This window comes from Pungitius pungitius, unplaced genomic scaffold, assembly GCF_949316345.1.
Source record: "Pungitius pungitius unplaced genomic scaffold, fPunPun2.1 scaffold_48, whole genome shotgun sequence".
In the NCBI taxonomy this organism is placed as follows: Eukaryota; Metazoa; Chordata; class Actinopteri; order Perciformes; family Gasterosteidae; genus Pungitius; species Pungitius pungitius.
In genome coordinates this window covers 129,481-157,000 of record NW_026909802.1, presented here as the reverse complement: position 1 = coordinate 157,000, position 27,520 = coordinate 129,481, and the positions used below count along the sequence as shown (strand labels likewise).

Sequence of the window (27,520 nt, the reverse complement as noted above, 5' to 3'; positions counted from 1 at the left end):
AACGGCAGGCGTATCATAATTCATTGACGCATTATAAAGGATTAGGAAAAAGATAAAAAGCAGCTTACGGCCATACCTCTCTGGTTCCGCCCGATCTCGTCTGATCTCGGAAGCTAAACAGAGCAGGGCCTGGTTAGTACCTGGATGGAAGACTGCCTGGGAATCCCAGGTGCCGTAAGCTTTTTCACTTCTCTCTCCGAAAGCCGCCGAGCGCCGCAGATTGTACACCTACAAATTACAAAAAGAATATCACATTGTTGAAGAGATGCCTGTTTAGTGTTGTTTTAACGTTGGATATGAAAGGAAATTAGACAATATTATCCAAAATGATTCCGTTTCATGATTGCTAAATTAGTGTTGATCAACATTTACGATTGGCATACTTTTGTTTGTAATTTAGCCGTTGAAATACAGGTGCTAACCCAACTTGTTAGAATTGCCAGTGAAGAAAAGTAAAGTTACCTTCAGGTTTTAGGAACTTCTCTTGCCAATCCTAAGAACTGCTTCAATTTTAGAAAAAGAAACTCTTCTGATTATCTTTGACACGTTTTAAAGGATTAGGAAAAAGATAAAAAGCAGCTTACGGCCATACCTCTCTGGTTCCGCCCGATCTCGTCTGATCTCGGAAGCTAAGCAGAGCAGGGCCTGGTTAGTACCTGTATGGAAGACCGCCTGGGAATCCCAGGTGCCGTAAGCTTTTTCACTTCTCTCTCCGAAAGCCGCCCAGCGCCGTAGATTGTACACCTGTTTTAAAGTTGGATATGAAAGGAAATTAGACAATATTATCCAAAATGATTCCGTTTCATGATTGCTAAATTAGTGTTGATCAACATTTACGATTGGCATACTATTGTTTGTAATTTAGCCGTTGAAATACAGGTGCTAACCCAACATGTTAGAATTGCCAGTGAAGAAAAGTAAAGTTACCTTCAGGCTTTAGGAACCTCTCTTGCCAATGCTAAGAACTGCTTCAATTTTAGAAAAAGAAACTTCTGATTATCTTTGACACGTTTTAAAGGATTAGGAAAAAGATGGAAAGCAGCTTACGGCCATACCTCTCTGGTTCCGCCCGATCTCGTCTGATCTCGGAAGCTAAGCAGAGCAGGGCCTGGTTAGTACCTGGATGGAAGACCGCCTGGGAATCCCAGGTGCCGTAAGCTTTTTCACTTCTCTCTGAAAGCCGCCCAGCGCCGTAGATTGTACACCTGTTTTAAAGTTGGATATGAAAGGAAATTAGACAATATTATCCAAAATGATTCCGTTTCATGATTGCTAAATTAGTGTTGATCAACATTTACGATTGGCATACTATTGTTTGTAATTTAGCCGTTGAAATACAGGTGCTAACCCAACATGTTAGAATTGCCAGTGAAGAAAAGTAAAGTTACCTTCAGGCTTTAGGAACCTCTCTTGCCAATGCTAAGAACTGCTTCAATTTTAGAAAAAGAAACTTCTGATTATCTTTGACACGTTTTAAAGGATTAGGAAAAAGATGGAAAGCAGCTTACGGCCATACCTCTCTGGTTCCGCCCGATCTCGTCTGATCTCGGAAGCTAAGCAGAGCAGGGCATGGTTAGTACCTGGATGGAAGACCGCCTGGGAATCCCAGGTGCCGTAAGCTTTTTCACTTCTCTCTCTGAAAGCCGCCCAGCGCCGTAAATTGTACACCTACACAATTCCAAAAAAAAAATTCACATTGTAGAAGAGATGCAATAGGAAGAAGATGAAAGGTGGCTTACGTCCATACCATCGTCAGGCCATTTGAGGTGGCGGGGACTGCAATGGCCATTCACCGATTGGCTGGGACCCCTAGGCGGGTCTTCTCTAGTCCATCCAATTTTCGGCATGGGATGTCACAGCCTTCTTTGCATACCCTTATTTAACCCACACAAAGATGCCAGCTGCAGGCGTGTCATAATTCATTGACGCATTATAAAGGATTAGGAAAAAGATAAAAAGCAGCTTACGGCCATACCTCTCTGGTTCCGCCCGATCTCGTCTGCTCTCGGAAGCTAAGCAGAGCAGGGCCTGGTTAGTACCTGGATGGAAGACCGCCTGGGAATCCCAGGTGCCGTAAGCTTTTTCACTTCTCTCTCCGAAAGCCGCCGAGCGCCGCAGATTGTACACCTACAAATTACAAAAAGAATATCACATTGTTGAAGAGATGCATGTTTAGTGTTGTTTTAACGTTGGATATGAAAGGAAATTAGACAATATTATCCAAAATGATTCCGTTTCATGATTGCTAAATTAGTGTTGATCAACATTTACGATTGGCATACTATTGTTTGTAATTTAGCCGTTGAAATACAGGTGCTAACCAAACATGTTAGAATTGCCAGTGAAGAAAAGTAAAGTTACCTTCAGGTTTTAGGAACCTCTCTTGCCAATGCTAAGAACTGCTTCAATTTTAGAAAAAGAAACTTCTGATTATCTTTGACACGTTTTAAAGGATTAGGAAAAAGATGAAAAGCAGCTTATGGCCATACCTCTCTGGTTCCGCCCGATCTCGTCTGCTCTCGGAAGCTAAGCAGAGCAGGGCCTGGTTAGTACCTGGATGGAAGACCGCCTGGGAATCCCAGGTGCCGTAAGCTTTTTCACTTCTCTCTCCGAAAGCCGCCCAGCGCCGCAGATTGTACACCTACACAATTGTAAAAAGCATTTCACATTGTAGAAGAGATGCAATAGGAAGAAGATGAAAGGTGGCTTACGTCCATACCATCGTCAGGCCATTTGAGGTGGCGGGGACTGCAATGGCCATCCACCGATTGGCTGGGACTCCTGGGCGGGTCTTCTCTAGTCCATCCAATTTTCGGCATAGGATGTCACAGCCTTCTTTGCATACCCTTATTTAACCCACACAAAGATGCCAACGGCAGGCGTGACATAATTTTTTGACGCATTATAAAGGATTAGGAAAAAGATAAAGAGCAGCTTACGGCCATACCTCTCTGGTTGCGCCCGATCTCGTCTGATCTCGGAAGCTAAGCAGAGCAGGGCCTGGTTAGTACCTGGATGGAAGACCGCCTGGGAATCCCAGATGCCGTAAGCTTTTTCACTTCTCTCTCTGAAAGCCGCCCAGCGCCGTAAATTGTACACCTACACAATTCCAAAAAAAAATTCACATTGTAGAAGAGATGCAATAGGAAGAAGATGAAAGGTGGCTTACGTCCATACCATCGTCAGGCCATTTGAGGTGGCGGGGACTGCAATGGCCATTCACCGATTGGCTGGGACCCCTGGGCGGGTCTTCTCTAGTCCATCCAATTTTCGGCATGGGATGTCACAGCCTTCTTTGCATACCCTTATTTAACCCACACAAAGATGCCAACGGCAGGCGTATCATAATTCATTGACGCATTATAAAGGATTAGGAAAAAGATAAAAAGCAGCTTACGGCCATACCTCTCTGGTTCCGCCCGATCTCGTCTGATCTCGGAAGCTAAACAGAGCAGGGCCTGGTTAGTACCTGGATGGAAGACCGCCTGGGAATCCCAGGTGCCGTAAGCTTTTTCACTTCTCTCTCCGAAAGCCGCCGAGCGCCGCAGATTGTACACCTACAAATTACAAAAAGAATATCACATTGTTGAAGAGATGCATGTTTAGTGTTGTTTTAACGTTGGATATGAAAGGAAATTAGACAATATTATCCAAAATGATTCCGTTTCATGATTGCTAAATTAGTGTTGATCAACATTTACGATTGGCATACTATTGTTTGTAATTTAGCCGTTGAAATACAGGTGCTAACCCAACATGTTAGAATTGCCAGTGAAGAAAAGTAAAGTTACCTTCAGGCTTTAGGAACCTCTCTTGCCAATGCTAAGAACTGCTTCAATTTTAGAAAAAGAAACTTCTGATTATCTTTGACACGTTTTAAAGGATTAGGAAAAAGATGAAAAGCAGCTTATGGCCATACCTCTCTGGTTCCGCCCGATCTCGTCTGCTCTCGGAAGCTAAGCAGAGCAGGGCCTGGTTAGTACCTGGATGGAAGACCGCCTGGGAATCCCAGGTGCCGTAAGCTTTTTCACTTCTCTCTCCGAAAGCCGCCCAGCGCCGCAGATTGTACACCTACACAATTGTAAAAAGCATTTCACATTGTAGAAGAGATGCAATAGGAAGAAGATGAAAGGTGGCTTACGTCCATACCATCGTCAGGCCATTTGAGGTGGCGGGGACTGCAATGGCCATCCACCGATTGGCTGGGACTCCTGGGCGGGTCTTCTCTAGTCCATCCAATTTTCGGCATAGGATGTCACAGCCTTCTTTGCATACCCTTATTTAACCCACACAAAGATGCCAACGGCAGGCGTGACATAATTTTTTGACGCATTATAAAGGATTAGGAAAAAGATAAAGAGCAGCTTACGGCCATACCTCTCTGGTTGCGCCCGATCTCGTCTGATCTCGGAAGCTAAGCAGAGCAGGGCCTGGTTAGTACCTGGATGGAAGACCGCCTGGGAATCCCAGGTGCCGTAAGCTTTTTCACTTCTCTCTCCGAAAGCCGCCGAGCGCCGCAGATTGTACACCTGTTTTAACGTTGGATATGAAAGGAAATTAGACAATATTATCCAAAATGATTCCGTTTCATGATTGCTAAATTAGTGTTGATCAACATTTACGATTGGCATACTATTGTTTGTAATTTAGCCGTTGAAATACAGGTGCTAACCCAACATGTTAGAATTGCCAGTGAAGAAAAGTAAAGTTACCTTCAGGCTTTAGGAACCTCTCTTGCCAATGCTAAGAACTGCTTCAATTTTAGAAAAAGAAACTTCTGATTATCTTTGACACGTTTTAAAGGATTAGGAAAAAGATGGAAAGCAGCTTACGGCCATACCTCTCTGGTTCCGCCCGATCTCGTCTGATCTCGGAAGCTAAGCAGAGCAGGGCATGGTTAGTACCTGGATGGAAGACCGCCTGGGAATCCCAGGTGCCGTAAGCTTTTTCACTTCTCTCTCCGAAAGCCGCCGAGCGCCGCAGATTGTACACCTGTTTTAACGTTGGATATGAAAGGAAATTAGACAATATTATCCAAAATGATTCCGTTTCATGATTGCTAAATTAGTGTTGATCAACATTTACGATTGGCATACTATTGTTTGTAATTTAGCCGTTGAAATACAGGTGCTAACCCAACATGTTAGAATTGCCAGTGAAGAAAAGTAAAGTTACCTTCAGGCTTTAGGAACCTCTCTTGCCAATGCTAAGAACTGCTTCAATTTTAGAAAAAGAAACTTCTGATTATCTTTGACACGTTTTAAAGGATTAGGAAAAAGATGAAAAGCAGCTTACGGCCATACCTCTCTGGTTCCGCCCGATCTCGTCTGATCTCGGAAGCTAAGCAGAGCAGGGCCTGGTTAGTACCTGGATGGAAGACCGCCTGGGAATCCCAGGTGCCGTAAGCTTTTTCACTTCTCTCTGGAAGCCGCCCAGCGCCGCAGATTGTACACCTACAAATTACAAAAAGTATATCACATTGTCGAAGAGATGCATGTTTAGTGTTGTTTTAACGTTGGATATATAAGGAACTTAGACAATATCATCAAAAATGATTCCGTTTCATGGTTGCTAAATTAGTGTTGATCAACATTTAACAATTGGCATACTTTTGTTTGTAATTTAGCCGTTGAAATACAGGTGCTAACCCAACATGTTAGAATTGCCAGTGAAGAAAAGTAAAGTTACCTTCAGGTTTTAGGAACCTCTCTTGCCAATCCTAAGAACTGCTTCAATTTTAGAAAAAGAAACTCTTCTGATTATCTTTGACACGTTTTAAAGGATTAGGAAAAAGATAAAAAGCAGCTTACGGCCATACCTCTCTGGTTCCGCCCGATCTTGTTTGTAGGCTCAGCCCCCAGCAGGAAGCAGGAAGTGAACGCAGTAGCCGACTTTTTTGGCTCCATTTTGGTGCTCTCTTCTGAACAGTTTTTTGGGGGGGGTTTCAAATGCCCTAAAGCTTCTTTATTGCAGTTTTTTGGCAAGACAGTTTAGTACCCCCAGCAGTATTGTACTGTTTGGGAGAAAGTGTGTCTTTTATCTTCCTTAAAAAGTTGGACCAACATGATGAACGGACACGGAACGGACAAACGGAATCCCAAATGAATAGTGGACTAGAATCAAACAGTGGTTTGAGCGTGGACAGTGTGGAAAAAAACAACAAGAAGCTCACAGTTAGTGTAGACCTGGAAGGTGGAAGCAGCATAAGTGCAATGGAGCTGATGAAATGTGTGCGGCAATTGTGTGGTGGTCTAGTGGCATGCCGTGTGGTGGGCCACAACAGATATGAAATGACAATGAGCCACCCGAAGGGAAAGGAAAGACTGCTGAAAGGCTTCAAAATGGGAGAGACGAGGATCCACGCACGGGAGCTGTGCAACAACGAGCTGGTGGTGTCTTTTCTAAACCTGCCATTCTACATTGAGGACTCCGAGATCCACGGCAAACTGTTGAGCTGGGGTGTGTCAGCAGCTTCGCCAATCAAAAGGCGGATGTGGCCTGGGACAAATGTTGCTGATGGGACAAGATTCCTAAAGGTAAAATTCAATGATCATGTGCAGTCCCTGCCGTATTCTACGAAGTTTAGTACTGCTCTGGGTGCAGAATACTTTAGAGTGATACACGACAAACAAATGAAAGTGTGCAGGATGTGTATCCAACCTGGGCATATCATGAGGGAATGTCCGGAGTTTCAGTGCCATAAGTGTGGAGTCCAGGGGCACTTTGCTAGAGAATGCAAAAAAAATAACAACAAATGTAGCTTATGCCATAACAGTAGGGAGGAATGCATATGCAACCAGAGTGAGAGTGAATCAATCATGATAGACAATGAAACTATAGAGTCTGGGGAGGATAACATTGGGACGTCGGGGGACGAGAGTGTTGTAGGAGGGGAGGGGGTGGAGAGTAAACTGGAGAAGGAGGGGGAAAAAGAACTCTCAGAAGAGGTTGATGAAGGGAGGGCTGAGACGGAGACAACGGGAGGAGCAGGATTGCACAAAAGTGCCAAGGGGGACATGAGAAGGGAAAAGCTGGAGAAGAGTGTACTGGTGGCATTGACAAGCGAAAAAGGTGTGAGGACACTCTCAGGGCAGTGTGTACCATCAGCTCAAGAAGCCCCAGCTAAAAACCTAAAACTACCAATGGTGACAGACTCGTTGCCTGCAAGACAGCCGGACAAAAGGCTGCACAGCGACTCGGATGACCCTTATCCTAAAACAGACCCGGACATGGACTTTGAGAAGGAGAAGGTTTTAAGAAATCGAGCCGAGGAGAGAAAAGCAAAGGCCATGGCTAAGAAAAAACTGAAAAACAAAAATAACTAGATGGTATGCACTTTCATGTATATTACAATGATGGCTTCCTTGGGTTTCCAAATTACCCTCACTCTTTCAAGCCAATATCTTCAAAACCATTAACGAGGTTCATAGGGACAGAGAAGGAAGGGTTTTGGTCATTAATTCCTGCCTCGCAAACGTTACATATAGGCTGATAAATGTGTATGCACCAAATGGAGAAGGGGAATGAAAACAGTTCCTTAAAAATCTAGAAAAATGGTGTAATGAAAACACTTTTGTAATTGGGGATTTTAATGTGGTCCTAATGGAAAAAGATTTGTCAAAAAACAATGTCTATAGAAATGGTTCTAGTAGAAGTACACTGAAAAGAGTAATGAATAACTGCAATGTAATAGATATTTGGAGGATATTAAATGAAAACAAAACCGCATTTTCAAGAAGACAAGCTGTAGAAGAAATATTGAAGCAGTCAAGAATTGATTTCTTCTTAGTGGCTTCAGGTGTGGTTAAACATATAACATCTTGGTAATACTACTTTTACTCTGGGAGCGATCACGCTTCAGTGACAGTGTGTGTGGGAGGTGCGAGAATGAAGAGGGGAGGGGGTTTATGGTGTCTAAATATAAGTCACCTGAAAAACGACATATTTAAAAAAAAATTGAAAGGTATTAAGCAAAGGTGACACACGATATGGCTTTTGTAGATTACGTGTTTTGCTTTTGGGAGGATGTTAAAGAAAAACTAAAAAAGATGTATAAGGTTCAGCAAAAACAAAAACTGGGAGAATAAAAGAGGAAAGAGAGTTAATTCTCCTCCTGCAAAACGACATAGAAAAATGTGAAGAAGATCCAAATTAAAACAGCGAAAAATATGAACTGTATAAAACCAGAATAACTGAACTGGAAAGAATAAGATGTGCGGGTGCAATAATACGGAGTAGAGCAAAATATATAACTGAAGGAGAAAGATGCACAGCTTTCTTTCTAGGTCTAGAAAAAACGAATTAAGAGAAGACATACATCTCTAGCCTTGAAAATTCCAGGGGGTAAACAGAAGAAGAAACCGAAGGCATTTTGAGAACCATACAGGGTTACTATCAAAAATTAATTGAAAGTGAAGGGATTGTGACTAGTGAAATAAATTAAGTAGTAAGTAAGTAAGTACAATAAATAATAAACTAGATAATGACAGTGTGTGGTGTGAGATGCCGCTCTCACTGAGCGAAATAGAACAGGCCATAATGAAGCTAAATAAAAATAAAAGCCCGGGGGCAGATGGTTTGCCGGCAGAGTTCTTTCAAGAATTTAAGGAAATGCTGGGGCCACTGTTGCTGACACTCTATGAACAGATGGACACTGAGCAGAGGGCTCCAGCATCATTTACGGAGGGGATAGTCACTCTGATATTCAAAAAAGGGGAGAAAAAGCAGCTTTCCAACTACAGACCGATCAGTTTGCTTAACACAGACTATAACATTTTCACAAAAATACTTGCAAACAGATTAAAAACTGTAAGGAATTCAATAATAGGAACAACGCAGGCTTACAGCATTCCGGGGAGGGACATCTCAGACACCATCAACACAATCAGAGATACAGTATGCTGTTTAAATAAGGAGGGGGCGGATTTTGTTAGGAGTAGACCTAGAGAAGGCTTTTGATAGAGTAAAACATCCCTTCCTGTGGGCGGTGCTGGAGCGCTATGGTTTTGGACCAATATTCATAAAAAGAATCAAAATGATGTACAGCGGAGCGAAAAGTAGGGTGAAATGTAATGGATTACTAACTAACAGTTTTGAGCTAGGACGATCAGTGAGACAGGGTTGCCCGCTGTCGGCGCTGCTCTACAGCCTGGTGGCGGAGCCCCTGGCCTATACTATAAATAATGACGACCTAATAAAGGGAATCTGGACACCGGCAGGAAACCAAATTAAAATTATGCAGTATGCAGATGATGTAAATATTTGTGTGAAAACTAGTAGCTGCATAAACAAAGTATTAGACCATATAAAGAAATATGAAAGAGCATCAGGCGCAAAAATTAATACAAAAAAAACAGAGCTGATGGTCTTCGGGCCCTGCAATGTCCCAGCTGATATGTGGGGTTTTAAAAAAATAGAGGACGAAAGGAAAATCTTGGGTATATATATAGGTAAAAATGAAAAGAGTGCAACGGACAAAACATGGAAGGAGGTTTTGGTAAAAATAAAAAACCTGCTAAATTTATGGTATGCAAGAGGCCTCGCTTTGAAGGGAAAGGTAATAGTAGTAAATGCCCTGATACTGTCCAAAATTAATCACATTCTGGGGTCCTGTGAGCTGCCCACTTGGGTGTTCAATCGGCTCAATGCAGCCGTTGCCACGTTTTTTTGGAAGGGAAAGGGGAATTCGATCGCTCGCAAGACGTTAATAGCTAACAAAAGGGAGGGGGGTTTAGCTTTGATTGATGTAAGTGTAAAAAGAGACGCACTGAGGGTAAAATTAATAGGGAGATTTTTAAATCCAAAAAGGCAGCTGCCCGGTAGAGATTTCCTGGCAGGCCTCCTGGCAGGGTACGGAGAGAGAAGTGTGTATAACCTATGTGCCCTCTCGCCAGCACACGTAAGGGTTGGTCTGTCGGGGTTCTACAGGGAAGTGCTGGAGGCTTGGGACAAAATTATGCCGCATCTCACACCTGACGTTAAAGGAAAGGTGCAAGTGCTAAAATTACCTTTCCTATCAAGCCCGGGGTTTGTTGGGGGCGGGAGGCTGATTACGAGTTGCCACTTATTGCAGGCAGGTTTAACAGCCGTAGGGAGTGTGTGTGGAACAAACGGCAGTTTTGATTTAGGAAAAGTAAATGGAAAACTCATGGCATGTGGAAGTAAATATGCACCGGCAAGAAAAGACATAGGGAAAATATTTGATCAATGTATGGGTCATGAATTGAAAGAAAGAATGAATGAAGTGGCAGAGCAGGACAGGGCACTGGGTTTTACGCTCTGTGGTAAAGAAAAACAAAAAAATATAGTTAAAGTAAAAACAAAAACTTTCTACAGCATCCTAATAAAAAAAACATAGTTAAACCAGCAGCAGAAAAGGCATGGGAAAAAATCTTCGCAGGGGATAAGGCAAACTCAATATGGGTAAATCTTGAATTTAGCCTCATCCCCCCAGAAGTCTACAGCTCTGAGTTCAGGATAATAATAAAAAAACAGGTAATATTTTACAAGAATTGTCTTGCACCAGATACACAAGGAAAAGTTCTCAAGAACGTGTTCTGTGTGTGAAACGGAAGAAGAGGATTTGGAGCACCTTATTTGGTCTTGTACAGCACTCAGAGCCTTTAGAGAATACATAAGAGAGCTTATAACAAAGGGTTGTGGAGTAAAAGTGACGAGGGGAACATCATGGGACTGGACCTGGTGTTTTGGACTGCCAAAGAATGCTGGAGGCCGGAGGATGGATATCCCCAACGCATGCCTGGCATTTGCTAGGAAAGCAGTGCTGTCGAGAAGAAAACTTGCCCTCTTCGAGGGGAAAAAAAACAGACATTGAAACTCTTTTCAAGAACAATATAAAAGCATACTGAGAACAATATATGCATTCAAAAAAGATCTGCTCAAAGAATGGATGGACGAAAATAATCTCTTGTTTCAGGAGGTCAATGACAAAGATCTTTTGGTTTTAAATGTTTTTCTTGTGCTCCTTAACTTCTTGTTGGTGTGTTACGTCCCCATTTAGTCTAGGCGTAAGGGAGCGCAACCCCTGCAAACATGAGCCCTGGTGGAGCGGCTACCAAAGCTATGGGGTCGTGGTGTGGTGGACTACCAACACAAAGGCAACTAGTGTACACAAAAGGAGGTTTATTCTCTCCTTAAAAAGGAAAACCAAACAAATATTTAGGGGATAAGGGGCTGGGCGAGACCAAAGCAAAGAAACAAACTAAAAGGGTGAACACTTCCCTAACTGACCTAATTCCCCCCCCCCCCCTGCTATACTACCTCGGGCACGGGTAAGGCCCAAAAGTACAGGGAGTGGTCCACCCAGGTCTTGCCTAGTGTATTTAGACAGGCAGTCAGCTACGGGTGGTGTATATCCATGGGTCTCTTCCCTAACAGATCCTCTCTCCCCCCCCTGCAACACAGGAAGAAAAGTGTTTAACTCAAATAATAAACAGTAAACAAAACAAATGTAACATACACACTAAACCAAAGATAACAAACCAACTCTAACCAAACAAAACTCTCTCTCTCCAGAACAAAATACTTACAAAACAAAACAACAGAAACAAGCGCAGAACAATGAGAGCACACCAGCGAGCCACCAGAAGAGCGCTGCCATCAGAGCTGCAAAACCGACCCCTGCACGATCTTAAATGGCAGGTCTTTATAGACCTGCACCAGCTGCATCCAATAATGAAAGGGGGAGGAGTCCAGGTAGGTCGTTGTCCAATCGGCAGTGAACCTTGGGTGAAGGGTAGCCATCATGCCTGCAGACATCCTGTACATGGAGAGACAGGATACAAACCAAAACAAACACCGCCAAAACGTAACAGTTGGTGTGTCCTTCTATTTTTGGTTCTGTTTGCAAAAGCTATGGCTGCGAAAGCAAAACTTTCTACTGCTGAGTGAAAAAAAAGAAAAAATCCTATAATGTGACTTTGTTTTCATCTGAAAGACCCTGATCGCTGATATTCAGGAAATAGGTAAATAATATGTATATAGTGAATATGTAAAAAATGTGAAAAATGTTTTGAAAGTATTTTTTATAATCAAAGAAAAAAAAAAAGGATTAGCAAGAGAGGGCCTTAAAACCTGAAGGTAACTTTACTTTTCTTCACTGGCAATTCTACAGAGGTGGAAAGAGTAACAAAATTTTGTACTCAAGTAAAAGTACTGTTACTTAAGTAAAATGTTACTCGAGTACATTTTTAGACTGGTAACTTTACTTGTACTCAAGTAAAAGTAAAAAAGTAGCTCATTAAAAATGTACTCAGAGTAAAAGTTACTGAGTTACTTTTTTAACAGCTGGGTGGGGTGCAGGATTTTAGTGTAGTTAAAAAAAGACAAAGGAAAATAAATTTCAATCTAGTTGTTTTTAATTGAAGACCTTTACTAATTAAAGTGTAAAGCCAAAAATGATAAAATAAAAATAAGAGATACAAAACATCAAATCTAAATTGGGTCAGGGACCTTCAAGTATTTAAAGACCAAACTGTGCCATTGTCAGATAACAGACCAGTCGAACAACAAAACATCAAATGAACAACGTGGTCTATTCTTTTCTGTACATCTTTACACTATGAACTTTTTGTTAAGTTTGAGTAGCAGTTGGTTTTCAAAGTTAGTAGATTTCATCCTTGCCCGCTTTGCAGTGAATAACAGTCCAGCACTACTGAATAGAGGCTCACAGGCAGCTGAGGCAGTAAGACCAGTGTTGAGTTTGAGAGAGAGGTCCAACAGAACCATTTTGTTTGAGATACAAGCAAGGTACCCATCTAGCTCCCCTGTACCTTGTGACCTTCTGGACTTCATTGAGGAGAAGAAATCTTCTTCATCTGATGAATGTTGCCCTACTTGCTCCACTTCTGCCTCTGCCATTTGGTCAAGGTGTTTTCTCACATAGACCAGACATGTTGAACGACAACACAACAATGAATATTTAATATTTCTGTCAATGCAGAAACTGCAAAGATTCATTTTACTGTACTTACACAACCCTGGTATATTGAGTATTAACAAAATAGACAAAACTGGGATTGATAATTAGCAACTGATTACACTATAAAACAATGAAATCATACCTGCGTCTAGGATTTCAGTCCTCTCAGTCCAGGTGTTCTTGAACTTTGGAAGAAGGATTGCTGCAGCTATCAGTTCAGGGTCTTGCATCATCCCACCAAAACGCTTATGGACACCATCCTGAACTGCTCTGATAAGGGGCAGACACATTTTGGAGGATGTCTCCAAAATGCCGAGTTTTGCTTGTAACTGGAAGATCACCGGCAGGAGCCACCACATGTGTGTGTTGGTCTCAGACTGAAGAATGTTCAATGCCTTCACAACAGGTTTCATACCAGTGCAATACTCCGTCAGGAAGCTGGACTCAGCCTGTAGGACAACAAATGCAATTTTTTTTATATTTCTTGCAGGAATAGGTGTGGATTAAATATTAAAAATATATAAGGCGAACTTTGGGAAATGATTTTCATTTGTGTAATTTTATACTTATTTGATTAAATTATATAAAAAAACTCACATTTTCACTTTGAATTCTTCACAGATATTTCTGATAGCATCTTCGCCATTGTCTTGTATTATCCTTAAGATTCTCTCCACAGGCATGTATGTAGAGTTCCACCTAGTCTGATTTGGTTGGATGAGCTGTAGCTCGCATTTATCTTCAACAGTTTCTGCTGCCATGTATGACCGACCTGTCTTGTTCCACATTGCTTGGCATTTCCCAAAGGCAGCTCGTGATAGCCGTTTGTATGTGTCATTGTTCTTTTCTGCCAAGGCAGCATCTGTTGTGGCGACTAAATTTAACAAGTGACATGCACACCTTTGATGTGGAAGAAGCTGGTACTCAAGATCGCTGTCTTGTTCCAGGATGTCATCATAACAAACAAAGTTGATCATGAGCTTGTCAACCTTTGGCTGTGACACACGTTTGTTTGCACCCGGTGCAAATACGTCACTTATTTTTGCTTGCTTGGCTGGGATTTCTGGTGGTTCCAGGGTTCGCTTCCGTGTTGCCACATAGTCACTGAAGGCCTTCAGCTTTGATGGATGTTTTCTCTGTAACCAAACAATTGTAATCATTTAAATCAATGTCACGATCATTAAACATGCTGAATTTAAAATATTTACATTCATTGATAAAAGGTTTTCTACACACATTACATTTTGTCTTTACATTTCATAGTGCACAATTCTTGCTAACTGAACAGTAAGATAAGAATATGACTAAATGGATGTATTAACATGTCTAAATTAAAAGGGATGGGATAGTACAGTAGTATAGTAGAAATGTACCTGTGGCCTTCCTACCAGTCTAACAGGATATACAGAAATATAAAATGTCTGCGGTGCATTATAAATAATAAATTAAATATGGAATAACTTCGTATTAAAGCTACACTTTTCTCCGTTACCTTTGTTCTTTGATTAACTTTGGTGTGGCGGTCCGTCCGACGGTTCACTGACGTCGGGACGTATGCACTCCAGTGGCGGACCGTTTACTCTGCAATTTTTTAATTTCAAATGTTGCTTAAAGTACAGAAATGAAACAAGCTGAAATTATTCTAAACATTGCTGAAATAATAGAAAAGGCTGAAATACATTTAAAAATTGCAAAAAAACAGAAATGGGAGAAGCTTCTATGTATTTGAAAACACAGAAATAACTAGTAAATGCATTTCCTGCTGAAAATGCGTTGGAATGCAAAAAGCTGAAATTAATTTTAACCCTCCCGTTGTCCTCCCATCCTCCGGCAGTCGCACGCACGTACGTACGTACGCGCTTACGTCACGCGTTCAGCCATCATCCCCCCCCCCCGCCCTCCGGCAGTCGCACGCACGCACGTACGCGCTTACGTCACGCGTTCAGCCATCATACACCCCCTCCCGCCCTCCGGTAGTCGCACGCACGCACGCACATACGCACGTACGCGCTTACTTCACGCGTTCAGCCATCATACACCCCCTCCCGCCCTCCGGTAGTCGCACGCACGCACGCACATACGTACGTATTGCCTTACGTCACACGTTCAGCCATCATACACCCCCGCCCTCCGGTAGTCGCACGCACGTACGTACGTACTTACGCGCTTACGTCACGCGTTCAGCCTTCACCTCTCTGTGCAAGACTATTATGGCCCTTTCTCAATACCTGAGACGGCGAGAACGGACTTGCGTTCCCGCGAGAATACACTCGGGAGGTTCTGGAGGGGGGGGGGGGGGGAGAACGGAGAACGGTCATTTCCGCCATTGGAACAGCAGCTGACTTGATGACGTCACCACGTCAGCTGGTCTTGCTAATACGTTTTAATTTAGTTTTTGATTTAAATATTTTACTATTAACAAGCTTTTGTCTCATTTTTTGTCTCAGAAATTGTATATATAAGCAGTCGTAAAATCAACTTAGGAGGAGGTTGTAACAAAAAATAAACTATTATACTAAAATATTTTAATGCACACACACACACACACACACACCTACCGTTTGTCTTGTTACTCATCAAGAGGCTGATAATCAGTGTAGTGGTCCTCGTGCAGCAAGCCGCTGACCACACATCAAAGATCTTACAATAGTACAATAATCCATATGTGGATTTTTTTATTCATTATTATTACAATTCAGAGCTTCAGATTTTCTTTGAAGCTCTTCCGCCGGTTTAGACTCTCGAGCGCGGTGCTCACCTCGTGTCCTTTAATTAAAACATTGTTAGTTTTAATGCACAACGATGGACAATAAACAAGCTGCGCTCTGCGCATACAGACAATACGTATGTACAAAAGTTACATTTAAACATGAAGTTATGAATCTAAACAAACGGACGTAACCGGTGAACAACCTCCGTCTCTGACACCACGTTAAAAACGTACCAAGACTCGTCGTGGTACAGCTAAGTCTCACGTATAAACCGCTACGGAGACGCGAAAACAACCGGCGGAGCATTTCACAGCAGACTCGACGAAAACAGGCCGCTCTCCGCGGGCTGCGAGATGATCAGCTGACCTCCCGGCGCTGGAGGGTGTCTGACGGTCCGTTATGACTACACGTCCACGGGGCAGATTGTTACGTTAAAGGCTGTTGACAAACATTTGCTTTAACAACTAACTTTAGTCATAAAATTACATAACGTTACTTAACGGTTAACTCCTGGCTCATGGCTCTGCTGACACCTGCTGCTGCCATCATCATTACTTTAAATATGATTCATATTACTGTCATCAAAAACCAACATCTTTCTGCTCTCCCTCCCCACAGAAGCCTCTGTGGATGGTGGTTCGATCTGATGGAGGTTGTCCCTGCAGTGGTCCTGCCGTACACCTCTTCTGCTACTTGCAATTACTTGTATCATTTCAGTTAGAGAAATTGAATGTATTGTACATCTTTTACATTGTTGATTCTGTACACATGACATCCATTGCAGTCTGTCCATCCCGGGAGAGGGATCCCTCCTCTGACGTTCTCCCTAAGGTTTCTTCCCTTTTTTCCCCATTGAAGGGTTTTTTTCATATTTTGGGGAGTTTTTCCTGTGCCGATGTGAGGGTTTCGGGACAGAGGATGTTGCATGTGTACAGACTGTAAAGCCCTCTGAGGCAAATTTGTAATTTGCGATTTTGGGCTATACAAAATAAAATGAATTGAATTGAATTGAATTGAATTAAATAAAGTAGTATTTATAAACTCGGACATCAAGTTGTGTTTATTTTCCTCCGTCGGTCGTTGTTGCCTGCCGCTTAGGTTGAAATGCATTCTGGGATATTTGGCTCTCACAACAACAGGCGAGCCTGCTCCAATGCATTGTGGGTACAATGGGCGGCGCGAGTCGCATTCGCGTATTATGACCGCGTTCGTGTTGACGAGGAAGACTCATTTAGAATTTCACGTTAAACGGTGCAACTTTTACTATAGTAAGCAAACTATATATATATATATATATATATATAAATGTATGTATCCGTCAAGTATTTGTGTAAATGTGAATAAAGACAATGCAGATTGGTGTGTACATCCATTGCGTTTTTATTACGTCAAGCATTCAGCCTTCACCCCCGCCCTCCGTTAGTAGTAGCACGCACGCACACACGCGTTCAGCCGTCACCCCCCTCCACCCCTTGTCGTCCTCGCGTCCTCCAATAGTCGCAGGTGCGCGCCGCGCCTCCGTCGTCGCCGCCGTCGTCGTCGTCGTCTCCGTCGTCTCCGCGGCCCCCGCCTCCGTCGCTCGAGACACGCCGGTCGGCGCAGGCGGGGCAGAACGCGCGCGAGCAGCCCCGGCAGATGTACCTCCTGCACGTGCAGCTGACGGTGTGCGTCTTGCTGTCCTTCTTCGACGGGCAAATCTGACACCTCTTCCTCTTGCTCGCCACCCTGGACAGAGTCGAGGCGACGGCCGCTGCCCGCGTTTCCGGCTCCCGTTCCGCCTCCGGCGCCGCCTCGGCTCGACCGCGCGCCCTCCGGGCGGCCCGCACGACCGCCGCGGACGCTTCCGTGCGGGGGAGACACGCCCTCCTCTCGACGAGCGGCGTCACAAGCTCTTTTCCGAGCCGCTCGAGGAAGAACCTGCGCTTGCTCCGCTTGCCGGACATCAAGTCGGGACGGACCTCTCGCCATATCACGAAGGCGTTGTAGGCGGACACGTCGACGACGTTGTGGAACACGACCAAGGGCCAGCGGGCCGTCATCCTCCTGCAGCTGTACGTGGCGATAACCTTGTCCAGGTTGTCCACGCCTCCCTTGTTGCGGTTGTAGTCCAGGATGATCGCGGGCTTCCCGTCCGGGCGCTCGCCGACCTCGGCCTCGGCGTGCCGCGTGCTCATGAGCACCACGTTGCGGTTTTTCTTGGGCACGTAGGACACCAGGGCCGTGGTGGGCATGAACGCAAACATCGAAGAGAACACTGCCCTGTCCCTCGTCACCAGCAGAGCGGGCGGAAGCTCGGGCTTGTTCTTTCGAACCGTGCCGCCAGTTTGTCGCTCGCTCGTCGCTCGCGCCTCGTCTCGCGGTCGTCGAATCGCAACAGTGTCGAGTACGCGTGAAAGTCCTTCAGCGGCATCGTGGCGCGGAAAATGGCCCTTCCGCTCTCCGCGTCCCACAGACTGGCGGCGGCCTCCCCTCTGGACCTGTACACGCCCGCCAGGATCAGGAGGCCCATGTAGGCGCGCAGGTCGACCCGGTCCATGCCTTTCCAGTCGTCCCCGTATCTTCTGCGACCTTCGAGGTTGGTCATCTCCAGGACAATGTCTTCTATCGCGGGCGTCACAAACAGCCGGAACGTCGAGGCGATGTCGGTGGCGCGGGACGCCGCTTCCTCCGTGGGCCCGGGGGTCGGCGGACCACGTCAGTTCGCCGTTTTTGGACAGAAAGGTGCATGTCTCGGGTCTTTCACCCATGGCGCGGTCTTCTTCTTCTTCTCCTTCTTCCTCCTCCTCCAAAGACAAAGCTTCGTTCTCCGGGTTGTATTCTTCGCCGTCGTCGTCGTCGCCGTCTTCGTCTTCTTCTTCTTCTTCCCCTCGTAGCTCTCGTTCTTTGTTGTCAGCCGCGGTCGAAGCCTCTCCCTCTCCCTCTCCCATGTCAGAGTAGTGGTAGACCTTTCGCGGCTCCACCGGATCTGCGAAAAGACGTTCGAGGAGCTCGAGCGCGGTCGGCTTCGCGGCAGTCATGACTTCGGGCCCTTTCGGGGAGACGAGTGTTTCGCGCGTCGCCTCGCCCGACTTTATCGCGCGTCGCCTCGCCCGACTTTATCGCGCGACGTTAGTATCGCCTCTCTCGCCGACCCGTTCTGTCTCTTCTGTCTGTCTCTTCTGTCACCTACACGCACGCACGCACACACACACAAATCCAGCACCTCGGACAGATCTGCGCGCGCACGAGGCGAGAGAGAGAGAGAGAGAGAGATTCCAGCACCTCGGACAGAGGCCCCCGCGTCCCACACCCCCTGAAGCGCTATCTGCGAGCGCGTGAGGAGAGAGAGAGAGAAATTCCAGCACCTCTGACAGAGGCCCCCGCGTCCCACACCCCCTGAAGCTCTATCTGCGAGCGCGCGAGGAGAGAGAGAGAGAAATTCCAGCACCTCGGACAGAAGCCCCCGCGTCCCACACCCCCTGACTCTTTATCTGCGTGCGCGCGAGGCGAGAGAGAGAGAGAGAGAGCGGAACCGGAGAGAGAAATTCCAGCACCTCGGACAGAGGCCCCCGCGTCCCACACCCCCTGAAGCTCTATCTGTGAGCGCGCGAGGAGAGAGAGAGAGAAATTCCAGCACCTCGGACAGAAGCCCCCGCGTCCCACACCCCCTGACTCTCTATCTGCGTGCACGCGAGGCGAGAGAGAGAGAGAGAGACGCGTGCTTGTTTCTGTGTGTGCGTGTGTGCGCGCGCGTGTGTGCGATTTCATTTATTTATTTATTTTTAAATCGTCGCAGGGCCCGACGAAGCGGTGTGGAGGGAGCCCGGAGAAGCCGTGACCGTCCGGTGCCGATCTTCCCATCCGAAGCCCGAGTACAGTATTGTTATCTGATGACGGGTCGCGGCGGCGGCGACGTAAGGGTCCTGTTCAAAGACGACCAGCCGGGCGGCGGCACCGTCGCCCCCGAATACCGAGGCAGACTTCGGTGCGCTTCGCGTCGAGGCCGAGCGAATGACCCGCTCTCTCTCTCTCTCTCTCTCTACTAGTACTTTTGTTTATTTGGGGTTGTGTTTATTATGTGCTTTGTGTTGAGCTGATTTGATGTTGTGAATTGTTTTCTTGGGATGTTGAGAAATAAAGTGTTTTTGAAAAACCAAAAGAATCTGTCTGTCTGTCTGTCTGTCTGTCTGTGTGTGTGTGTCTGTGTGTGTGTGTGTGTGGTTCTGCACCCCTTCGGCCCTTTTGATTGCGACATACAGCGAAAGGTCAACTCGAGAGGCCTTGCCACGGTTGGATATTATACTTTGTGTGGATCTTTTGCGGACGTTGATCGCGTACCTGAAGCCTCTCTCGCACTCGGCGGCGATGCATGTTGTTGTCGTGTTTTATCTCTCTCTCTCTCTGTGTGTGCGTGTGTGTGTACGTGCGTGTGTGTGAGGTTCGGAACACATTCACCCCTTGCAATCGTGACATGCAGGAAAACGTCATCTTTGCCGAAGCCCCCACCCCCCCCCCCCCCGGTGGCGAAGCGAGCCGATTAGACCCGAGCGATGAGTTCTCGCGAGTTCTCGCGAGATGACGGCTCGCTACGAGCCGGGTCGTTGTGACCCGAATGACGTTGCCGAGGCGAGGGTCAGTGTGACCCGACGCCGTCGTCTGGGCTGAGGCGCTCGCCGGAGCGAGCCGATTAGACCTGAGCGATGAGTTCTCGCGAGTTCTCGCGAGATGACGGCTCGCTACGAGCCGGGTCGTTCTGACCCGAATGACGTTGCCGAGGCGAGGGTCAGTGTGACCCGACGCCATCGTCTGGGCTGAGGCGCTCGCCGGAGCGAGCCGATTAGACCCGAGCGATGCCGACTCGCCGGGTCGTTCTGACCCGAATGACGGAGACGAGACGACGGTCCCGGCCCTTCTGATGGTGACGCGTAGCTAGCCGTCATCTCGCGAGACCTCGTCGGGTCGTTTTGACCCGAACAGCGCAGGCCTCTCTTGTGTGAATGTTGCCGAGGGTTAATGACGTCACGCCCCCGGTTTAAGTCCAGCATACGGGGAGTAGCCTCGTTACCAGTTTAGCTAGCTAGCACTTATCGCTCTTTCATGTCCCAAATATCTTACCGTCCAGCCTCCACATTACTTACGGTCTGCTCGTCCGGGGTTTCCGTCCCAACTCACGACACACACGTCCATAGGTACCGTTAGCTAACCACGGTTAAACCTACACGTCCCTGCACAGTGGATGACTGCTGAGCTACTGGCCATCGATCACCAGCTGGTTTCTAATGAGCTCACAGCGAAGAGATTTAGACAAATGCTTCCTGGAGCAAAACTAATTGGAGTAGCCAAAAAATAGCATTTTGAGAGACAAGTGTAATGGCAAGATATAATGATGCCATAATGTTTTATTAGATTCATGTATAAAACCAATCATGACTTTAATTCTGAAGTTCCAAGACACCAGCTGTGTGGGAACTATCTGAGCAGAAGAATCTCAGAGCACCTCTCCTCTTTGATCCCATTTGTCTTTGCATAAAACGGGTGTGAATTTCTTTGATTAGATCCAGGACAATAGCCAAACATCTTTTGTAAGCACCTTGAGTTTCCCTTCACGTCTGGGACCTCCTTGCCTGTCTCAAAGTCTTTAGCATAACAAAACCAACGTGTTAACCCTGCCAATGTATGAATATAGCCGTGTTCCTCTCAAACATTAAGAAGAAGCTTGCCACTGCCTGTCCATGTATAGCTATTGCAGACCTCTTCTTCCTTACAAGAAATAAACGGAAAATGCAACTTTGATTCACAAGAGACTTTACAACTGATTCCCGATTGCATGAGAAAATCTTCCACAACAGTGTGTGTGGAAGCGAGCAGGGAGAGAGTTAGAAGTGATAAAATAGAGTGCATTAACACGTTTATTTAAGACAAACCGAAAAGGTTAATTATAAACTTGTGGCTATAATTATTGATTCTGAGGTTAAAAGAAGCTCACAGACACATTGACGGAAGGTTAGAATAAACTTTCGACATTGAATAAATTCTGCGAGGCTAACCTAAGCTTGTTGATCAGAACATAGTTGTCTGCTCCGGGAGGAATAAACATAAACTGGGTGATTGTATTAAAATGTAAGGTGAATTTGACCGGGAAACAGATGATGGTGGCTGGGGGCCAGCGCCAGGATATTTTTGGAAAATGATGAATGACCAAGTAAGTGGTTGTGGAAACATGATACAGTGGAACGTACGGACCATGCAGTGAGGAAATTGTTGGAGAAGAAAGCAGTTAGTGTCACTCACGCAGATATTGAGAAAGGAGAAGAAAGAACTAGAAGGTAAATTTAAATAAAAGGCCGGTTTATTGGGGAATCGTAAAATCCGCAAACAAATCAAAGACATGGAGGAACATTGTTCCGCGTGGTTTTTGTGTTGGATAAAAAGAGGGGTTCTTCATCGGCACAGAAGGAGGCTGCATGTGAAGGGGAGACGGTATTAATCCATGCGGAGATCTCACATAAGAGAAATGGAACACACACCGCCGCCTGCACGAAGAACGCTTTCTGCACTAACTGCATGCGCGCCAACTCACACACACATCCGAGCAGCAACAAGCTCTCATGGACATTGTAGAGCAATTGGATGCACAGCAAAAGCTTTCACTCAAACACATGTGCAAAGTTTTCTGGAAAATCATTAGAAAATAGGCCCACCACTATGGTGTGAGTTCAAGGCAGACTTTATCATGCTTTGTGGATTCAGGGGGATTCTGTAGTATAAGAAAAAAAGTCTATAACTCTTCTCAAAGTCCTCTGCCCTGGTCTGTTAAAGGATTAGTTTGGTTGTGTGAGGCCAGGATCCACTTGAGCTGGAGGAGAGTGATGACACCCGTTTTACTAGCGACCCTGGACTGATGTTTTTAAAGGTTTTCGCCCACTTTTCTCACTCAGTGGTACTGAAACAAATAGAAACTAGAAAATGCATTTCCTGCAGAAAATGCGTTGGAATGCAGAAAGCTGAAATTAATTTCAAAAAGTTGCTTAAAGTACAGAAATGAAACAAGCTGAAATTATTCTAAACATTGCGGAAAGAATAGAAAAAGCTGAAATAGATTTTTAAATGGCTGAAAATACATAAATGAAAAAAGCTGAAATGAACTTGAAAGAATTGCAAAAAATCAAATGGGAGAAGCTTCTATAAATTTGAAATCACAGAAATAGTAAAAGCTGAAATTAATTTCAAAAAGTTGCTTAAAATGCAACATGCTGAAATTATTCTAAACATTGCTGAAATAGAAAAAGGTGAAATACATTTAAAAATTGCTGAAAATACAGAAATGAGAAAAGCTGAAATGAACTTGAAAGAATTGGAAAAAACAGAAATGGGGGAAGCTTCTATGAATTTGACAAAATACAGAACTAATAAAAGCTTAAATTACTTCTAAACATTGCTGAAAGAATAGAAAAAGCTGAAATACATTTAAAAATGGCTGAAAATACAGAAATGAGAAAAGCTGAAATGAACTTGAAACAATTGCAAAAAAACTGAAATGGGAGAAGCTTCTATGAATTTGAAATCACAGAAATAATCGAAATAGGAAAAGCTGAGAATTAAAAAATACATTTTTTTGTAGTAATATAAGGTTTAGTACTATAGTTGTAATTGTGGTACTAGTGGTACTAGCAGCAGTAGAAGAAGTAAGTTCTAGTTTCACTAGTTTTTGAAAGCAATTGTGGTGTACCTATTGTAGAGGTACAGATAATCATTGAGGCTTTTATTTTGAAATAATGGAATTGGGTGGGGGTGGTTTGGGAGACAGAATGTTTGTTATTCAAAGCAAATGGACTTGGTAAAATAGATTTGTACAGCGCTCTTCTAGTTTTCTGACCACTCAAAGCACCTTAACACTACATAACATCATTCACCCATTCACACACCAATGACAGGACCTACCATACACATTGGCACCTGCCCAACCAGTAACTAACATTCACACACACTGTAGTCACAGCTAGAGGAACACTGCTGGGAATAAGTGTCTTGCCAAGGACACATTGACATGCAAGTTAGCCGGGCCTGGGATCAGACCGCCAACCCTCTGATTGGAGGACGGCCGGGCTCCCCACTGACCCACAGTCGCCCTAAGCTAATAAAACTAAAGTTTATAATTGATGGGCCTCAAACATTACAGTAAGAATTCCCTCCATTGGGGTTGAAATACTAGTAGTACTAGTAATATTAGTAGTAGTAAAAGTCATTTTAGTAATAATACCAGTTGAAATACTAGAAGTACTAGAAATATTAGTAGTGGTTGTAGTACTATTTGAAAGCGCAATAAGTATTCAACGAAACAGCTGAATCCTAAGCTTCATGTTTAAATAACATAATCATTGCAGCTTTTATTTTGAAATGATGGCATTGGGGGAGTGGGTGGGGGGTGGGGGGTTGAGAGACAGTATATATTATTTAATAGGCCTCATCAAACATTACAGTAAGAATTCCCTCCATTGGGTTGAAATACTAGTAGTACTAGTAATATTAGTAGTAGTAAAAGTCATTTAGTAATAATACCAGTTGAAATACTAGAAGTACTACTAGAAGTACTAGAAATATTAGTAGTGGTTGTAGTACTATTTGAAAGCCCAATAAGTATTTAACAAAACAGCTGAATCCTAAGCCTCATGTTTAAATAACATAATCATTGCAGCTTTTATTTTGAAATGATGGTATTGGGTGAGTGGGTGGGGGGGTGGGGAGGTTGAGAGACAGAATATATTAGAAGGCCTCATCAAACATTACAGTAAGAATTCCCTCCATTGGGTTGAAATACTAGTAGTAAAAGTATTTTAGTAATAATACCAGTTGAAATACTAGAAGTACTACTAGAAGTACTAGACATTCTAGTAGTGGTTGTAGTACTATTTGAAAGCGCAATAAGTATTCAACGAAACAGCTGAATCCTAAGCTTTATGTTTAAATAACATAATCACTGCAGCTTTTTATTTTGAAATGATGGTATTGGGTGAGTGGGTGGCGGGGTGGGGGGTTGAGAGACAGAATATATTATTTAATAGGCCTCATCAAACATTACAGTAAGAATTCCCTCCATTGGGTTGAAATACTAGTAGTAAAAGTATTTTAGTAATAATACCAGTTTAAATACTAGAAGTACTACTAGAAGTACTAGAAATATTAGTAGTGGTTGTAGTACTATTTGAAAGCGCAATAAGTATTCAACGAAACAGCTGAATCCTAAGCTTCATGTTTAAATAACATAATCATTGCAGCTTTTATTTTGAAAAGATGGTATTGGGTGAGTGGGTGGGGGGGTGGGGGGGTTGAGAGACAGTATATATTATTTAATAGGCCTCATCAAACATTACAGTAAGAATTCCCTCCATTGGGTTGAAATACTAGTAGTAAAAGTATTTTAGTAATAATACCAGTTTAAATACTAGAAGTACTACTAGAAGTACTAGAAATATTAGTAGTGGTTGTAGTACTATTTGAAAGCGCAATAAGTATTCAACGAAACAGCTGAATCCTAAGCTTCATGTTTAAATAACATAATCATTGCAGCTTTTATTTTGAAATGATGGTATTGGGGGAGTGGGTGGGGGGGTTGAGAGACAGTATATATTATTTAATAGGCCTCATCAAACATTACAGTAAGAACTCCCTCCATGGGGGTTTGAAATGATGAGAGAAGGTGGAGAGAAGGAGGTCATGTCAGGCTGCACTAATCAGCTAATTAGGATCAGCTGTGAGTCACAGAAAGAGGCCCAGCTCGTTGGCGCGGCAACGGAGCAAGGTGCACTTAGCTCACAGACAGTTACCGAGAACCCACACCTCAAACAAATGCTTCCTGGAGCAAAACTATTTGGAGTAGCCAAAAAATAATTACATTTTGAGCGACACAAGACTCTACCGAACGTTTGAGTGTAGTTTTTATGTCTTTATGTCTTTTAAAACTGCTCTACCAACAGTTTACAAAACATGGACCCTCTCTTGTCTTCCGACTTTGCCCGCACTCTAGCGCTCACTCTAAATTCGAAAAGGACCCCAAAACTAGTGAAACATAATGAGTGGTTATGAAAAAACTATAATAGATATCAACAAGCTGTTTTTTTAATGAAATTGTTAAGACTTGTGTCAACATTTTAAAGTTTAAATGGTGTCTCTAGCTGAAAGATTGGAAAAGCTGAAAAAGTTGAAAGTTAAACAAGTTTTGAGAGGATTTGAAAATTTAATCCATTGGAAACCATGTTAAAAAGTTTGATGTTTTTAATTTATATTAATTCAATTATAAGAGCTAAAAAGCTGAAAAGTCATAGCACACCTCTCCTGAAGGAGCTGAACATTTTAATATTTGAATGGTCTTAATAGCTGAAAGTGTGAAGGAGTTGAAAGGGGGCGCGGAAGAAATAGAAGAATAATAATAAGTTGAATAAAGACTAGAAAATGCATTTCCTGCTGAAAATGCGTTGGAATGCAGAAAGCTGAAATTAATTTCAAAAAGTTGCTTAAAGTACAGAAATGAAACAAGCTGGAATTATTAAAAACATTGCTGAAAGAATGGAAAAAGCTGAAATACATTTAAAAATGGCTGAAAATACAGAAATGGGAAAAGCTGAAATCAACTTGAAAGAATTGCAAAAAAACAAAAATGGGAGAAGCTTCTATGAATTTGAAAACAGAAATAAAAGCTGAAATTAATTTAAACGTTGCTGAAATAATAGAAATAGGAAAAGCTGAGAATTAAAAAATACATTCTCTGTAGTAATATACGGTTTAGTACTAGTTATAAATCTAAACTCTGTCCTCAAACAGACGTAACCGGTGAACAACATCAGTCTCTGACACCACATTAAAACGTATGAAGACTCGTTATAGTATAGTTATGTAGCAGGTCGAACCAACCATTTAGAAAGTTAAATTATGATTTAATTAGAGAATTTTAGAACAATTATTTCATACTGAAACATTTCCCCTTGTTCATGACCATGCTTTAACAGGGAAACACCAGTCTTACTCAAGGGGGAGTTATTCTAACTGAAGGGGGCTCAGTAACCAGAACAAAACAAATAAATTCCCCGTAACAACGTACATTCATTCCACTGCGTGGTAATGTCATTAGCAACATATAGCCATAGATGCAGTAAACGACAGGCCAAGCTTAACACTGTACTGTAACACTGAATGCAGCAAACATGTAATCACAGCATTCAAAACTACCCATAACGTAGACGTAAAAAAAGGAGCCACGATCAGCTGATCACGTTGCTGTTCGTGGACAAGGTGGATTCACGTGTGGCAGGATATTACTCACGTCGGGTAGTGGCGTGGGAGAGGGAGGGAGAGAAAGCATGCGTGCTGCTGGCACATCCCGGGCTGTAGAGGTGAGGCGGCTGGCCGTCGTTATTCGCTGGCGCGGTGAAGCCTTCAGCGTTGGAGACGAGCTAATAAAGTTCCTAATGTCAGCTAAACACTTAACTAGCAGCTAACATCCTACCGTTGCGCTTCCTCAATCACAGGTGTACTTCCCGGGCTCCGCCAGCAGCTTAATAACAACACCGAAGGAACGTCACGCCCCCGGTTTAAGTCCAGCATACGGGGAGTAGCCTCGTTAGCAGTTAAGCTAGCTAGCGCTCATCTCTCTCCCATGTTTGAAATACCTAACCGTCCTGCCTCCACATTAATTACGGTCCGCTCGTCCGGGGTCCCCCGTAACTTTCGACGTGCTTATTAACCGACGGACCTTCTTGCGGTCCGCGAAAAGTTTATTAATAGTATCACACCGCGTAAGAAAATAAACTCACGTGCCTGCAGCTCAATCACCGAACAACGTCACGCCCCTCCCCCGTAACTTTTGACGTGCTTATTAACCTACGGACCTTCTTGC

At 44.0% G+C, this 27,520-nt stretch overlaps 12 non-coding genes across 12 annotated transcripts; all 12 read left to right on the top strand.

Annotated features, from left to right (window-relative positions):
• The first annotated feature begins 62 nt into the window (after nt 1–62).
• On the top strand, nt 63–181 carry LOC134109769 (5S ribosomal RNA). Its single transcript, XR_009943168.1, has one exon. It is a non-coding gene; the product is annotated as a 5S ribosomal RNA (ribosomal RNA).
• A 397-nt stretch (nt 182–578) lies between these two features.
• Nucleotides 579–697, top strand: LOC134109767 (5S ribosomal RNA). Its single transcript, XR_009943166.1, has one exon. It is a non-coding gene; the product is annotated as a 5S ribosomal RNA (ribosomal RNA).
• A 344-nt stretch (nt 698–1,041) lies between these two features.
• On the top strand, nt 1,042–1,160 carry LOC134109783 (5S ribosomal RNA). The gene has a single exon (XR_009943179.1). It is a non-coding gene; the product is annotated as a 5S ribosomal RNA (ribosomal RNA).
• A 342-nt stretch (nt 1,161–1,502) lies between these two features.
• Nucleotides 1,503–1,621, top strand: LOC134109770 (5S ribosomal RNA). Its single transcript, XR_009943169.1, has one exon. It is a non-coding gene; the product is annotated as a 5S ribosomal RNA (ribosomal RNA).
• A 340-nt stretch (nt 1,622–1,961) lies between these two features.
• On the top strand, nt 1,962–2,080 carry LOC134109768 (5S ribosomal RNA). The gene has a single exon (XR_009943167.1). It is a non-coding gene; the product is annotated as a 5S ribosomal RNA (ribosomal RNA).
• Nucleotides 2,081–2,475: 395 nt separating this feature from the next.
• LOC134109771 (5S ribosomal RNA) lies at nt 2,476–2,594 on the top strand. Its single transcript, XR_009943170.1, has one exon. It is a non-coding gene; the product is annotated as a 5S ribosomal RNA (ribosomal RNA).
• A 339-nt stretch (nt 2,595–2,933) lies between these two features.
• Nucleotides 2,934–3,052, top strand: LOC134109766 (5S ribosomal RNA). Its single transcript, XR_009943165.1, has one exon. It is a non-coding gene; the product is annotated as a 5S ribosomal RNA (ribosomal RNA).
• Nucleotides 3,053–3,391: 339 nt separating this feature from the next.
• Nucleotides 3,392–3,510, top strand: LOC119199046 (5S ribosomal RNA). The gene has a single exon (XR_005114601.2). It is a non-coding gene; the product is annotated as a 5S ribosomal RNA (ribosomal RNA).
• A 395-nt stretch (nt 3,511–3,905) lies between these two features.
• Nucleotides 3,906–4,024, top strand: LOC119199047 (5S ribosomal RNA). The gene has a single exon (XR_005114602.2). It is a non-coding gene; the product is annotated as a 5S ribosomal RNA (ribosomal RNA).
• Nucleotides 4,025–4,363: 339 nt separating this feature from the next.
• LOC119199052 (5S ribosomal RNA) lies at nt 4,364–4,482 on the top strand. The gene has a single exon (XR_005114607.2). It is a non-coding gene; the product is annotated as a 5S ribosomal RNA (ribosomal RNA).
• Nucleotides 4,483–4,826: 344 nt separating this feature from the next.
• On the top strand, nt 4,827–4,945 carry LOC119199048 (5S ribosomal RNA). The gene has a single exon (XR_005114603.2). It is a non-coding gene; the product is annotated as a 5S ribosomal RNA (ribosomal RNA).
• Nucleotides 4,946–5,289: 344 nt separating this feature from the next.
• Nucleotides 5,290–5,408, top strand: LOC119199049 (5S ribosomal RNA). The gene has a single exon (XR_005114604.1). It is a non-coding gene; the product is annotated as a 5S ribosomal RNA (ribosomal RNA).
• The last annotated feature ends 22,112 nt before the right edge of the window (nt 5,409–27,520 follow it).